At 45.7% G+C, this 18,215-nt stretch overlaps 1 pseudogene; it reads left to right on the top strand.

The window, feature by feature from the left end:
* Window positions 1–16,797, top strand: part of LOC115197991 (pseudouridylate synthase 7 homolog) — a 75,907-nt pseudogene extending 59,110 nt beyond the window's left edge.
* Window positions 16,798–18,215: the final 1,418 nt, after the last annotated feature.

Genomic DNA, 18,215 nt, shown 5'->3' on the forward strand with positions numbered 1-18,215 from the left:
ACATAGTCTGATATTATTCAATCGCACAAAGCGCCTCACCTTTTATCTGGCTCACCATATTAATATTGAAATAAATAGTGTAGTGACTTGTTTTGGACTCAACAGATGGCAGGGCTTATTTTTAGACAGCAGATGATTGAATAATGCATAATTACCTAAGCCTGTCCATCATCCGCTTGGCACGTACTTGAGATCACACATGCATCACACACTCTGTATCTCTCACAAGACAGAACATGTTCGTATACAGTAGTGTAGACCCTGCCTCTCTATTACACAGATATTTGACATTTGTACATTCCGGTTCATCCTATTTCCAAACACAGACATGACAATTACCTACACCATGTCGACACATGCCATTTTTACATAGAGTATACCCTGGCTTCCACACACAGCATGTGAGGTGATATTTTCACACGATATGACATATCCCTCACACGAAGACTTGACAATCAAACACAAGACATTTTGACATATCTCTCACATGGAGACATGGTATTTTTACACAGACCACTTTACCTATTTCCTACATGAAGGCATGTCAAATTCAACTAGAGTAGACCCTCTCTAGTTCAAACATAAACTAACACAACCTACTATGATCCACTACCTATCCACATCACCCACTACCTATCTACTATCCACATCATCCACAACCTATCCACATCATCCACAACCTATCCACATCATCCACTACCTATCTACTATCCACATCATCCACAACCTATCCACATCATCCACTACCTATCCACTATCCACATCATCCACTACCTATCCACATCATCCACTACCTATCCACTATCCACATCATCCACTACCTATCCACATCACCCACTACCTATCCACTATCCACATCATCCACAACCTATCCACATCATCCACTACCTATCCACTATCCACATCACCCACTACCTATCTACTATCCACATCATCCACTACCTATCTACTTTCCACATCATCCAATACCTATCTACTATCCACATCATCCATAACCTATCCACATCACCCACTACCTATCCACTATCCACATCATCCACAACCTATCCACATCACCCACTACCTATCTACTATCCACATCATCCACTACCTATCTACTATCCACAACATCCACTACCTATCTACTATGCACATCATCCGCTACCTATCTACTATCCACATCATCCACTACCTATCTACTATCCACATCATCCACTACCTATCCACTATCCACATCATCCACTACCTATCTACTATCCACATCATCCACTACCTATGCACTATCCACAGCATCCACAACCTATCTAGTATCCACATCATCTACTACCTATCTACTATCAGCATCATCCACTACCTATCCACATCTCCCACTACCTATCCACTGTAAACATAATCTACTACCTATCTATTATCCACATCATCCACCACATATCCACATCATCCACAATATATCTACTATCCACATCATGAACTACCTATCCACATAATCCACTACCTATCTACTATCCACATCATCCACTTACTATCCACATCATCCACTACCTATCCACATAATCCACTACCATTCCACTATCCACATCATTCACTAACTATCTAGCATCCACATCATCCACTACCGATCCACGATCCACATCATCCACCACCTATCTACTATCCACATCATCCACTACCTATCTACGATCCACATCATCCACCACCTATCTACTATCCACATCATCCACTACCTATCTACGATCCACATCACCCACTACCTATCTGTAATCCACATCATCCACTACATATCTAGTAACCACATCATCCACTACCTATCCAAATCATCCACTACCTATCTATTATCCACATCACCCACTACCTATCCACATCATCCACTACCTATCCAAGTCATTCACTACCTATCCACATCATCCACTACCTATCTAGTATCCACTTCATCCACTACCTATCTACTATCCACATCATCCACTACCTATCCACTATCCACATCATCCACTACCTATCTACTATCCATATCATCCACTACCTATCCAAATCATCCACTACATATCTACTATCCACATCATCCACTAGCTAACCACATAATCCACTACCTATCCAAGTCATTCACTACCTATCTAGTATCCATATTATCCACTACCTATCTACATCATCCACTACCTATCCACTATCCACATCATCCACTACCATTCCACTATCCACATCATCCACTACCTATCTAGTATCCACATCATCCACATCATCCACTACCTATCCACATCATCCACTACCTATCTACTATACACTTCAACCACTACCTATCCACCATCTACATCATCAACGACCTATCTAATATCCACATCATCCACTACATATCCACATCATCCACTACCTATCCACATCATCCACTACCTATCTACTATACACTTCATCCACTACCTATCCACTATCCACATCATCAACGACCTATCTAATATCCACATCATCCACTACCTATCTACTATCCACATCCTCCACAACCTATCTAATATCCACATCATTCACTACCTATTCAAATCATCCACTACCTATCCAAATCATCCACTACCTATCCAAATCATCAACTACATATCCACTATCCACATCATCCACAACCTACAGTTGAAGTCGGAAGTTTACATACACCTTAGCCAAATACATTCAAACTCAGTTTTTTACAATTCCTAACATTTAACCCTTGGAAAAATCCCCTGTCTTAGGTCAGTTAGGATCACCACTTTATTTTAAGAATGTGAAATGTCAGAATAATAGTAGAGAGAATGATTTATTTCAGCTTGTATTTCTTTCATCACATTCTCAGTGGGTCAGAAGTTTACATACACTCAATTAGTATTTGGTAGCATTGCCTTTAAATTGTTTAACTTGGGTCAAACGTTTCGGGTAGCCTTCCACAAGCTTCCCACAATAAGTTGGGTGAATTTTGTTGGGCCCATTCCTCCTGACAGATCTGGTGTAACTGAGTCAGGTTTGTAGGCCTCCTTGTTCGCACACGCTTTTTAAGTTCTGCCCACAAATTTTCTATGGGATTGAGGTCAGGGCTTTGTGATGGCCACTCCAATACCTTGACTTTGTTGTCCTTAAGCCATTTTGACACAACTTTGGAAGTGTGCTTGGGGTCATTGTCCATTTGGAAGACCCATTTGCGACCAAGCTTTAACTTCTTGACTGATGTCTTGAGATGTTGCTTCAATATATCCACATAACTTACCTTCCTCATGATGGCATCTATTTGTGAAGGGCACCAGTCCCTCCTGCAGCAAAGCACCCCCATAACATGATGCTGCCACCGCCGTGCTTCACGGTTGGGATGCTGTTCTTCGGCTTGCAAGCCTCCCCCTTTTTCCTCCAAACATAACGATGGTCATTATGGCCAAACAGTTCTATTTTTGTTTCATCAGACCAGAGGACATTTCTCCAAAAAGTGCAATCTTTGTCCCCATGTGCAGTTGAAAACCATAGTCTGGCTTTTATAGAGCAGTGGATTCTTCCTTGCTGAGTGGCCTTTCAGGTTATGTCGATATAGGACTCGTTTTACGGTGGATATAGATACTTTTGTACCTGTTTCCTCCAGCATCTTCACAAGGTCCTTTGCTGTTGTTCTGGGATTGATTTGCACTTTTCGCACCAAAGTACGTTCATCTCTAGGAGACAGAGCGCGTCTCCTTCCTGAGTGGTATGACGGCTGCGTGGTCCCATGGTGTTTATACTTGCGTACTATTGTTTGTACAGATGAACGTGGTACCTTCAAGCGTTTGGAAATTGCTCCCAAGGATGAACTAGACTTGTGGAGGTCTACCATTTTTGGCTGATTTCTTTTGATTTTCCCATGATGTCAAGCAAAGAGGCACTGGGTTTGAAGGTAGGCCTTGAAATACATCCACAGGTACACCTCCAATTGACTCAAATTATGTCAATTAGCCTATCAGAAGCTTCTAAAGCCATTACATCATTTTCTGGAATTTTCCAAGCTGTTTAAAGGCACAGTCAACTAAGTGTATGTAAACTTCTGACCCACTGGAATTGTGATACAGTGAATGATAAGTGAAATAATCTGTCTGTAAACAATTGTTGGAAAAATGACTTGTGTCATGCACAAAGTAGATGTCCTAACCGACTTGCCAAAACTATAGTTTGTTAACAAGAAATTTGTGGAGTGGTTGAAAATCAAGTTTTAATGACACCAACCTAAGTCTATGTAAACTTCTGACTTCAACTGTATCTAGTTACCACTTCATCCACTCCCTATCTACATGATCCACTACCTATCCACATCACCCACTACCTATCTACTATCCACATAATCCACTACCTGTCCACTATCCACATCATCCACTACCTATCTACTATCTACATCATCCACTACCTATCTACTATCCACATCATCCAGTACCTATCTACTATCCACATCATCCACTACCTATCTACTATCCACATCATCCACAACCTATCCACATCATCCACAGCCTATCTAGTATCCAAATCATGCACTACCTATCTACTATCCACATCATCCACTACCTGTCCACATCATCCACAACCTATCCACATCATCCACTACCTATCTACTATCTACATCATCCACTACCTATCCACATCATCTACTACCTATCTACTATCCACATAATCCACTACCTATCTAGTATCCAAACCATGCACTACCTATCTACTATCCACATCATCCACAACCTATCCACATCATCCACTACCTATCTACTATCCAAATCATGCACTACCTATCTACTATCCACTTCATCCACAACCTATCCACATCATCCACAGCCTATCTAGTATCCACATCATCCACAGCCTATCTAGTATCCACATCATCCACAACCTATCCACATGATCCACAGCCTATCTAGTATCCACATCATCCACAGCCTATCTAGTATCCACATCATCCACTATCTATCCACATCACCCACTACCTATCTACTATCCACATCACCCACTACCTATCTACTATCCACATCACCCACTACCTATCTACTATCCAAATCATGCACTACCTATCTACTATCCACATCATCTACTACCTATCTACTATCCACATCATCCACAACCTATCCACATCATCCACAGCCTATCTAGTATCCACATCATCCACAGCCTATCTACTATCCACATCACCCACTACCTATCTACTATCCAAATCATGCACTACCTATCTACTATCCACATCATCCACAACCTATCCACATTATCCACTACCTATCTACTATCCAAATCATGCACTACCTATCTACTATCCACATCACCCACTACCTATCCACATCACCCACAACCTATCCACATCATCCACAGCCTATCTAGTATCCACATCATCCACTACCTATCCACATCATCCACAGCCTATCTAGTATCCACATCATCCACAGCCTATCTAGTATCCACATCATCCACTACCTATCCACATCATCCACAGCCTATCTACATCATCCACTACCTATCCACATCATCTACTACCTATCTACTATCCACATCATCCACTACCTATCTACTATCCACATCTCCCACTACCTATCTACTATCCGCATAATCCACTACCTATCTACTATCCAAACCATGCACTACCTATTTACTATCCACATCATCCACAACCTATCCACATCATCCACTACCTATCTACTATCCAAACCATGCACTACCTATCTACTATCCACATCATCCACTACCTATCTACTATCCACTTCATCCACAACCTATCCACATCATCCACAGCCTATCTAGTATCCACATCATCCACAGCCTATCTAGTATCCACATCATCCACTACCTATCCACATCACCCACTACCTATCTACTATCCACATAATCCACTACCTATCTACTATCCAAACCATGCACGACCTATCTACTATCCACATCATCCACAACCTATCCACATCATCCACAGCCTATCTACTATTCACATCATGCACTACCTATCTACTATCCACATCATCCACTACCTATCTACTATCCACTTCATCCACAACCTATCCACATCATCGACAGCCTATCTAGTATCCACATCATCCACAGCCTATCTAGTATCCACATCATCCACATCATCCACAGCCTATCTAGTATCCACATCATCCACAGCCTATCTAGTATCCACATCATCCACTACCTATCCACATCACCCACTACCTATCTACTATCCACATCATCCACTACCTATCCACTATACACATCATCCATCATCCACATCATCCATCATCCAAAGTTCTACATAACTTTACACCTACCTTGAAGAAGTGGCATTCTCAGAACAGTGAGACAGTGAAAGTATCGCATCTATAAAATGCAACATATAAGACTGAGGGACATTATAATAGACTTCTCAAACCTGGGTTTCTCAGCCTCCATTAACCTGACGGAGTCTCATGGTTCTGCTCGGTAAATAGCAGCAATTAATGTCAAACGTGTGTGTTGTTAAACACTGACAGAAAATGTAAACAAAAGGAAACGGGACATATAACTTTCCTGGCGTGAGTTGTATGACAAACATGATATCAAACATTGAAACTGTCATCTTCAGTATCACTACACCATGAGTGGAATTACTGTCATTATATCGAAGAGGTCTATGAAAGAGATATCTGACATGCACACACGCGTGTGCACGCGTACACGCGCACACACACACACACACTCTTCTATTTGCACATTTCCTGCCTTTGTCAAAATATACATCCTCTTTTGGGTTTACCTAATGCTTGGGAAAACTTATCCCAGTCCCTAACTCCGTAAAGTCAAGTCCTGATGTGTCTCCTCTCCACGTTCTCGTAAAATAATCCAGGAGAGGAGAGAGCCACAGCCTCCCTCTCAGCAGTGACATTTCCCTGTGTGTTGCCGTTCTAATGATCTGTCCTCAGATTATACGGCAGCAGAAAAGTAATATGAATAATAAATAATAAAGCCGTGGCGGTGTGCTGGAATGGATTTATTACTGAGATAAGGACTGGCTTCTCTGTGAAGAGAGATCCCTGGGAGGTTAATAAGGTGGGCGAGGGGACTGGCTTCTCTGTGAAGAGAGATCCCTGGGAGGTTAATAAGGTGGAGAGAGGAAGGCTTTGTTTGAGAATCTTGTGTCGAAATGACACAGTCTGTCGCCCACCGCTAATGGAATCTTATCTTCCCGTTCAGAATGTGACAGGAAAACTAAAGTCCTAAAGAGAAAGATACTCTTCCCTTAGTTCACCTAACTCTGTGCAACCTCTCCTGCAACTACAAAGCTGAGCCAAGGTTTGCTTACTTCAGGAAGCCAAGGAACATGTGTATCTGGTGGGAGGTGGTGGGGATGTGTGTGTTTGTGTGGATATTACATTTACAGTTCATTAACAATATTTTATCATGGAATGATTACACTGTAATGAAGTCATTGTGACTGAAATGTCTGCTTCAACTGTGGTGTGCCTTTGGCTTGGAAATAGATAAACATGCCTCTCAACTCCTACATTAGGAGGAGTAGTGGTTGTATAGTACAGTACAGTTCACAGTGGGCCCCTGCAACTCAACAGCCATTTACAATGATATAAATCAGACTTTGATTGCAGCAATGGATTCTCTTCACGTAGGGGCTGCCAAAAGCGTGGCACTCAAAACCCTTTTACTTCAGTCTTGAATTATGCCGATGCAGACAGACAGAAGAGAATCCCCCAATCGCTGCGAGGCAACGTTGCCCCTTGCGTATTTTGAAAGAGACAGACAAAAAACATTTATATCCCTTAAGGCACTTTCCATCAGATCATCCCTCTGGAAAAAAACATCCGAAATAAAAAGCCAGGGATGTGCACACGGGGAAAAAACCCTCTCAAATGGATTTAGCTTTTTATCGGTCTTGCGATTGGCATTTGACGAGCTGAGGATTGGGCTGCTTTATGAAGAAGAACTTTGGGTTTGACTCCCGAATGGCACCCTATTCCCTATATAGTGCACTACTTTTGACCAGAGCGATTTAGGACTCCCTCTTGGACACTTCTCCCCAGTAAAATAGACTATTAAAACAGATCATGAAGGCATGCCTCATATGTATTCAGTCCCTCTCTTTATTCACCGACAGGAGAGGTTTCCCTTCTTTAAAAACAACTCATCCTTTGCATTTGTAAATGGTGCCTCCTTTTTTTACCTTTATTTAACTAGGCAAATCAGTTAAGAACACATTTTTATTTTCAATGACGGCCTAGGAACAGTGGGTTAACTGCCTTGTTCAGGGGCAGAAAGACAGATTTTTACCTTGTCAGCTCAGGGATTTTGTCACGGCTGTCTGAATGATCGAACCAAAATGCAGCGTCTGTTTCGTTCCACATATTTATTAAACTGTGAAACTTAATGCAATACAAAAATAAACTGAAGGACAAAACAACAAACCGTGACGCAGGAGGAACAAACACTACTCACAAAATATATTCACCCACAAAAACCAAGTGGGACAAACATCAACTTAAATATGACCTCCAATTAGAGACAACGACAACCGGCTGCCTCTAATTGGAGATCATGCCAAACAAAAACCAACCTAGAAATACAAAACTAGAAACTAAACATAGATATACAAAAACGGACAAACACCCTATGTCACGCCCTGACCTACTCTACCATAGAAAATAACAACTTACTATGGTCAGGACATGACAGTACCCCCCCCAACAAAACCAACAACAAAACCCCCCCAAACAACAACCCGTAGTACCCCACCGCCCGCTGATCTCCCCGCTTCTGTATGTCCCGAGGAACCAGACCATGGATCATCGCCGGAGGATTTGGACCGCCAACCGCCGCTGAAGACTCTGGGCTGAAGACTCCGGGCTGTGGACCACCACTGGAGGCGCCGGGCTGTGGACCGCCGCTGGAGGCTCCGGGCTGGGGAGCGCCGCTGGAGGCTCCGGGCTGGGGAGCGTCGCTGGAGGGTCCGGACTGGGGAGTGTCGCTGGAGGCTCCGGACTGGGGAGCGTCGCTGGAGGCCTGATGAGTGGGACTGGCATAGGAGGCGCCAGACTAGTAACACGCACCTCAGGGCGAGTGCGGGGAGCAGGAACAGGACACCCCGGACTGGGAAGGCGCACTGGAGGCCTGATGCGTGGAGCTGGCATAGGAGGCGCCAGACTAGTAACACGCACCTCAGGGCGAGTGCGAGGAGGAGGCACAGGGCGTACTGGGCTCCGGAGGTGCACCGGAGGTCTGGAGCTTAGAGCTGGCACACCCCGTCCTGGCTGGATGGTTATTTGAGCCAAGCAAGGGCGGAGCGCCGGCACAGGACAAACTAGGCTGTGCTGGTGAACGGGGGGTACCGTGCATAGAGCAGGCGCAGGATAACCTGGGCCGTAGAGATGCACTGGAGACCAGATACGCTGAGCCGGCGCCCTAGCACGGCAACTCTAGCACGGCAACGGTGAGGAGCTTCTACCGAGCGCACCGGGCTGTGAGTGCGCACGGGCGACACAGTGCGCATCACCCCATACCACGGTGCTTGTTCAGTCACTCGCTCCCCACGGTAAGCACGGGGAGTTGGCTCAGGTCTTAAAACCGCCTTCGCCAATCTACCCGTGTGCCCCCCCCAAAAAAAAATTGCCGATCCCTTCCATTCTGGATCTCCTCCCACGTCCAGGATCCTTTTCCATCCAGGATGTCCTCCCATGTCCAGTCCATCGGCCCACGCTGCTCGGTCCTTTGGTGGTGGGTGATTCTGTCACGGCTGTCTGAATGATCGGACCAAAATGCAGCGTCTGTTTCATCCCACATATTTATTAAACTGTGAAACTTAATGCAATACAAAAATAAACTGAAGGACAAAACAACAAACCGTGACGCAGGAGGAACAAACACTACTCACAAAATATATTCACCCACAAAAACCAAGTGGGACAAACATCAACTTAAATATGACCTCCAATTAGAGACAACGACAACCGGCTGCCTCTAATTGGAGGACATGCCAAACAAAAACCAACCTAGAAATACAAAACTAGAAACTAAACATAGAAATACAAAAACGGACAAACACCCCCTGACCTACTCTACCATAGAAAATAACAACTTACTATGGTCAGGACGTGACAGATTTGATCTTGCAACCTTCCGGTTACTAGTCCAACGCTCTAACCACTAGGCTACAGGCCTTGTGTCTGCTTTCGTAAACAGCCTGCATGACCGGGGCCTGTCCTAAAAACCACCTTCTGTCCTATGATAGAACCATAGAAATATAATAACTAGAATGAACTAGAATAGAATTGCGTAATTGTATTTCTATGCGTAGGACAGATGGAGAGGGTTTGGAATGGGACTTGCTCCTGAGGAGTTCAGGGGTTCATGAAAACAAAAATGTGCCTCATTCAGTCAACTTCTTCAGGGAACATAAACAGCCAATGGTAAGACAGTAGGGGAGGTCAGGATTTGGGACAGATGCCACCACCCCCCCCCCCCTGAGATTTTTTTAATTCAGCTAGTCATCTCCTTCAGGGGATCTATCCCTACGTGCCTTTGCAGGAGACACCAGGGGACACCATGTATCCTGGCAGCCTTACAACAGACTCGTAATTACCTCAAAGCGGCAGGATAAAAAACAATGGTTGTAAAAACAAATGTATGCAATTAAAGTGGGGCGTTCAATAGCTATTATTCCCCCGGCGCACAGCACTGACTGCTATATCTGACTGCTGATCAAATATGTTCAGGAAATGAGAGAGCGAGAGAGAGAGAGAAGGGGGAGAGAGAGAGAGATAGATAGAGGGAGAGAGAGAGACGAGACGTGAGAGACGAGATGTACAGAGTGAGGGAGAGAGAGAGAGAGAGGAACAGAGAGAGGCACAGAGAGAGAGACGAGAGGTACAGACAGAGAGTGAGAGAGAGCGAGAGAGAGAGGGGTATAGAGAGAGACAGAGAGAGAAAGGATAGGAGGTCAAGAGAGAGAGAGAAAGAAAGAAAGAGAGAGTAAAAGAGAGAGGGGTCTTGTTGGAAATGTGCAGCTCTATGGGGTGGGAATAATACAGAGATTAGCATAGTTTTAATTTAGATAAGACAACAACTTGGCGCCGGTTAAGACCCCTGCACTGTTGCTAGGGCCGTACAAAGGCAGAAGCGTGGTCGCTGACATCAAAAACACATGAGAGTGGCACGCTGCTCGCCATACCAATTAATTAGGGCCAAACAGCTGGGAAATCAGCCTAGACTTGGCAACGCTGGCACCTCAGAGGAACACAAACAAAAAGGGTCACTTATTTGGCAACTGATCACACAGATTGATCGGATTGACTCAATACAAACAAACCTCATTGGTTGGCCCCCTCATTAAGATACAGATCTTGTCGTTTTTAAAAGGGATGTGGTATTAGTTGTACATGACTGGGCGGAGTGTGTGTGTGTGTGTGTGTGTGTGTGTGTGTGTGTGTGTGTGTGTGTGTGTGTGTGTGTGTGTGTGTGTGTGTGTGTGTGTGTGTGTGTGTGTGTGTGCAGAGAGTCATGGGGGTTTGGACCTTGCTGGAGGAGTTAGCTCTTTACAGTGCAGAGTGGCTCAGCTGTATCGGAGTGGAATCCAGATTCTGTCATTACTCTGTAGGGCCTATGTCAGAGGGTGGGGAAGAGAGCGACTCGTCACACTTTCCGTGGCAGATTTCATTTTAAAAACACACTTTCCCACAAGGAAGAACATGAAGACTTAACTGATGTGCCCACAATAAGGGATTAGTCAACAGAATGTACTGTATAGGGATGACATCACTGTTAGGAGAGTCACTGTAAGAGAGTTTAGGAGTTATGGTTGGTACCCAGGCCCTGAGACAAGAGGGCATCATTGGTGCATTGGTTGTCATTTTTGTCCCCCAGTCCAGAGCCCAACCAATCAGATGCTCTTGCGTCATGCACACAGTACAAGACAGTTTAGTGCACCTTCATTTCATACGCTCCATCTGACATCATCGCTCCATCTGACATCATCGCTCCATCTGACATCATCGCTCCATCTGACATCCTCGCTCCATCTGACATCCTCGCTCCATCTGACATCCTCGCTCCATCTGACATCATCGCTCCATCTGACATCATCGCTCCATCTGACATCATCACTCCATCTGACATCCTCGCTCCATCTGACATCCTCGCTCCATCTGACATCATCACTCCATCTGACATCCTCGCTCCATCTGACATCCTCGCTCCATCTGACATCATCGCTCCATCTGACATCCTCGCTCCATCTGACATCATCGCTCCATCTGACATCCTCGCTCCATCTGACATCATCACTCCATCTGACATCATCACTCCATCTGACATCATCGGTGTGGCCTTCAGGCCTTGTCATAACACTGTCACAACGCCTGAGCAACGCTGGAACTACCTCAAACATCTGCGGGATATGATTGTAGACATAATTTCACAGACCCAATTTCACACACACACACACACACACACACCCGGACGATGTAACACTAATACAACATTACGGCGATGTCGCCGGCACATTATGGATATGCAGCAATTCGCGGCAGCTGCCTTCATTACACAAACCCTATTAAAGATGCCCCCAGGTGGGGGGGCTAATGATCCCACTGCTTTTGTTATTCACATTGACTGAGGGTCAGCCACTAAGCAGCCAGATAGACAGCCCTGGGTGTGTGTGTGTGTGTGTGTGTGTGTGTGTGTGTGTGTGTGTGTGTGTGTGTGTGTGTGTGTGTGTGTGTGTGTGTGTGTGTGTGTGTGTGTGTGTGTGTGTGTGTGTGTGTGTGTGTGTGTGTGTGTGATAGATATCCATTAATAATACCCATTCACAGACCTCATGTATCCCACACTCCACGGTTCAGTTTGTAAATTAGACACCAGGATGCCCCTTACCACGTCACCCCTCCGCAGATGGGTTCATTCCGTGATCGTATTAATGTCCATTTGTATGTGTGACAAGCCGACATATGTTAGCAAGCATTCATTGCAAACGATCAAATTGCCCTTGCGGATGCTCTCGGGCCCCGGCCCTGCGCTCGGCGCTCTCCCTCAAGAATCGGCAATGCACATATTTACATAATTCTGTAATGCAATAAAACAAATGAATAAAGGAGGGAGAATGGGTGGAGGGGGGAGAAAAGCACGTCTCTAACTTACCCGGAGGACGAAGGGAAGCAGCTGCAGCAATAGAAGAGTTTACAGCTTTTTTACACCTTACATGATGACACATCGCATGATTCAGAAAGCTTGACCCCTCCATATCCCACCATGTCTCAGTGATGGTGATTATCTTCCGGGTCACAATTTCAGTCCTCATAAATGGCAGCGCTTCTAACGGAATAGGCCATTAAAACGAGTGTTGAAGATCTGATTCCACAGCCCAGACTTTAAACCACATAACCATACTGTGTAAATCCTATGGAGCTATAAGGTGTGTCCCAAACCGCACACTAATCCCCATGTCGTGCACTAAATAGGGAACAGGTTGCCAGTTGGGATGTAGACCTAGTGTGAATACAGTGGATGTGAGTGTTTTATTCCTGGGCCAGTTGATGAGGGTCATCAGATCAGTTCTGCTTCCAACACCACCAATCCCTGTCTCACTGCACTGTCGAATCCAGCCATGATCCATCTATCCTCCAGTTGATGCCCCCACACACACACACACACACACACACACACACACACGCATGCACGCACACACACACACAATCTGCTGTGACACACCACACACACACTTACACACACCTCAGTTGGGTCAATCCCACCCGGGCATTGGACTCACAGACAATCAGATGGCTTGTGAATCACCCTGCCCACTACCTAATAAATAATGCATCTGGAAATAAGTCGACATTAAAAATGGAATGCTTCACAGAGTTTGGCTCTGTAGAACAAACCGGGGTTACAGAAAATGGGGGATCCATGCACACAGTCGATCTTAATATTTCAGCGTCTGGATTTTCGACTAGGCGTGTTTTTAATTATAAAGTGCTTTTCAGAATACAGCAGGTGCTTATGGGAGATTTATGGTAGGCGGGGATATATACGTCTGTGTATTACAAGGAGAGTAAGAGAGATGTCAGGAGATACGTCCGTTTCTTTGAAAGTTATGCTGCCATGAATGCAGATGGTCTGTACAAACTGTCCATTTGCCAGTGTGTGAATACTGACGCAAAGCCAGACTGGTACATGAGAGAGGGGCTTATGGTGACATCAATCATGGAGGCGAGGGGGGAGGCGAGGGGGAATTCACATGTATTACACTCCAGTTATTACAGGCACCTTCCTGAGCACACACGGCATGCATGCTGGCACACACACATACACGTGGACACACACACTCACTTTCTCACTAACTCACATAGGGCCTCACACACACACACACACTTGTCATGCATCTGCACCAAAGCAAAATGATTATAATCACTTATGATGTTGAGAAGCAAGCAGGCAAATGAAGACTGCCAACACACATTAGGCAGTTTACATAACCTAAGTCACAGACTCAACCTCCTCTTCCAGGCCACAACAAAAATGAGCTGTCACCATGTCACATGGACCCATAAATGTAGACATTCTCCTAACGATGGGCAGTAGACCCTCCTGCTGGAGACACAGTTACAGACAGACAGCACTTTCAGAGACAGAGGCTCTCATTGAGAAACCCTCTGATTAGGATGATGATGGTTGATGGTTGATGATGACAATTACGACAATGACGATGGTGGTGGTGGTGGTGATGATGATGATGCGGTTGGTGATGGTGGTGGTGATGATGATGATGGTGGTGGTGATGGTGATGATGATGGTGGTGATGATGATGATGCGGTTGGTGATGGTGATGATGGTGGTGGTGGTGATGATGAGGTTGGTGATGGTGGTGGTGATGATGATGATGGTGGTGGTGATGGTGATGATGATGATGGGGTTGGTGTGATGATGGTGGTGGTGATGGTGATGATGATGCGGTTGGTGATGGTGATGGTGGTGGTGATGATGATGATGGTGGTGGTGATGGTGATGGTGATGCGGTTGGTGATGATGGTGGTGGTGGTGTGGTGGTGGTGGTGATGGTGGTGGTGATGGTGATGATGATGGGGTTGGTGATGGTGATGTTGATGGGGTTGGTGATGGTGATGATGGGGTTGGTGATGGTGATGATGATGGGGTTGGTGATGGTAGTGGTGGTGGTGGTGGTGGTGATGATGATGATGATGATGATGGTGGTGATGGTGATGATGGTGGTGGTGGTGATGATGATGATGATGATGATGGGGTTGGTGATGATGGGGTTGGTGATGGTGATGATGGGGTTGGTGATGATGATGATGATGATGGTGGTGATGGTGATGGTGATGATGGTGGTGATGATGATGGTGATGATGGGTTGGTGATGGTAATGATGATGGGTTGGTGGTGGTGGTGGTGATGATGGTGATGATGATGGTGGTGATGGTGATGATGGTGGTGGTGGTGATGATGATGATGATGATGATGGGGTTGGTGATGGGGTTGGTGATGATGGGGTTGGTGATGGTGATGATGGGGTTGGTGATGATGATGATGGTGGTGATGGTGATGGTGATGATGGTGGTGATGATGATGGTGATGATGGGTTGGTGATGGTGATGATGGGGTTGGTGATGATGGTGATGATGATGATGATGGGGTTGGTGATGGTGATGATGGGGTTGGTGATGGTGATGGTGGTGATGATGATGATGGTGATGATGGGGTTGGTGATGGTGATGATGGGGTTGGTGATGGTGATGATGGGGTTGGTGATGATGGTGATGATGATGATGATGGGGTTGGTGATGGTGATGATGGGGTTGGTGATGATGATGATGATGGTAGTGATGGTGATGGTGATGATGGTGGTGATGATGATGGTGATGATAGGTTGGTGATGGTGATGATGGGGTTGGTGATGATGGTGATGATGATGATGATGGGATTGGTGATGGTGATGATGGGGTTGGTGATGGTGATGATGATGGTGATGATGATGGGCTTGGTGATGGTGGTGATGGGGTTGGTGGTGATGGGGTTGGTGATGGTGATGAAGTGTTGGTGATGGTGATGATGGGGTTGGTGGTGATGGGGTTGGTGATAATGGGGTTGGTGATGGTGATGATGATGATGGGGTTGGTGATGGTGGTGATGGGGTTGGTGGTGATGGGGTTGGTGATGATGGGGTTGGTGATGGTGATGATGGGGTTGGTGATGGTGATGGGGTTGGTGATGATGGTGATGATGGGGTTGGTGATGGTGATGATGGTGATGGGGTTGGTGATGGTGATGATGGGGTTGGTGATGGGGTTGGTGATGATGGTGATGATGGGGTTGGTGATGGGGTTGGTGATGGTGATGATGGGGTTGGTGATGGGGTTGGTGATGATGGTGATGATGGGGTTGGTGATGGGGTTGGTGATGATGTTGATGATGGGGTTGGTGATGGGGTTGGTGATGATGGTGATGATGGGGTTGGTGATGGTGATGATGGGGTTGGTGATGGTGGTGATGGTGGTGATGGAGTTGGGGATGATGGTGATGATGATGGTGGTGGTGATGATGATGATGGTGATGATGGGGTTGGTGATGGTGATGATGGGGTTGGTGATGGTGATGGGGTTGGTGGTGATGATGGGGTTGGTGATGGTGATAGGGTTGGTGATGATGGTGATGATGATGGTGGTGATGATAAATATGACAACTACAACAACAATGATGAAGTTGCTGGTGGACGCGAACACTCACATGTTGTACCTCTAGCTTCTGCTGACTGGACTGGACCCTCACCTTCAGGGTCTCCAGACCACACCTCCCACGGACCCCGACAACCTGCTCGGCCCAGGGGGAGGAAGTGTGCCTCGTTAAGGAAGGTCCTTGAGGATGAGAGGTCAAGGGTCGTATAACATCAGCGGGAGACGACCTCAAACCTACTGAGTATCTGGCTGCATTCCAATGTTGAAGGACACCATAACAGAACGTTTGTCTTATGTTCTGAGTTCTCAAGTATCAAAGTCATGTCTTGCACTCAAACTATTTGTACATAATGACTGTTGATAAGTTGAATCTACAATGTCTTCTAGATGTTTCATTTCCATGTAATACATTTACTGCTTGAGCATCACTGGATCATATGACATATTCTATAGGTTGTGGTCTGTCTTTGATAGACACATACTCTATGCATGAACCTTCTGCCTGGATCACAAGTATTTCATATGATATTCAAGAGACACTGAACATTTTACACTGTAATGTAAGCCAGCTATGGATAACAACGATCAAATTGGGAATCGTTCCCATTTCATTACATCAATCTACATGTTGGCTCGTATGGATTCATAAAGGAAGTCAGGTGCTTGAGTAAGTATCTGTACTGCACTATGCTACATGCTGTACTTGATCTAAAATGCAAACACTTTCCATTGACTATCAGAACATCATCTCAGGTGTCGTAGTGAGACAGGATGGCATGCCAGAACACACCCCTCCCTATCCTTCTCTCCCTCTCTCCTCATCCCTCCATTGCAGCTTCCTTCTCTCCCTCTCTCTCCATCCCTCCATCGCAGCGCTACACCTAGGCAGAGTGGAAGCTACAAGCGAAGCAATAACCCTGGTGTGCAAATGACTGCGAATCAATGGACGTTTTGGTCAAGCAGAACACGTAGGCCCCGGACAGACAATTAGAGAAAGGACAGCAGCAAACACACCTCTTCTACGTCCTGACCTTTAAAACAAGAGCCGGTCATACTTTTTCCCCTCTCGTCAGCTATTTTCTCCCGCATCACAATCGCATCTCGGGGGCCGAACTAGGAACACTGTGTGCTGCACATGAACATGACTGAGGGAGAAGAGGCTGGAGCCATCTTGAAATCAGGTAGCCTGGTCCCAGATCTGTTTGCACGGTGTTGCCAACTCTTATGGTCATTGTCATGTCATACAGCATGAACAGAAACACACACCTATTCAGACGAGGTCCTGGCTAGCGGAGTAGAACACCTATTCAGACGAGGTGCTGGCTAGCGAAGTAGAACACCTATTCAGGCGAGGTGCTGGCTAGCGGAGTAGAACACCTATTTAGATGAGGTGCTGGCTAGCAGAGTAGAACACCTATTCAGGCTAGGTGCTGGCTAGCGGAGTAGAACACCTATTCAGACGAGGTGCTGGCTAGCGGAGTAGAACACCTATTCAGGCGAGGTGCTGGCTAGCGGAGTAGAACACCTATTCAGACGAGGTGCTGGCTAGCGGAGTAGAACACCTATTTAGACGAGGTGCTGGCTAGCGGA

Source organism: Salmo trutta, chromosome 8 (assembly GCF_901001165.1).
Source record: "Salmo trutta chromosome 8, fSalTru1.1, whole genome shotgun sequence".
Classification (NCBI taxonomy): domain Eukaryota; kingdom Metazoa; phylum Chordata; class Actinopteri; order Salmoniformes; family Salmonidae; genus Salmo; species Salmo trutta.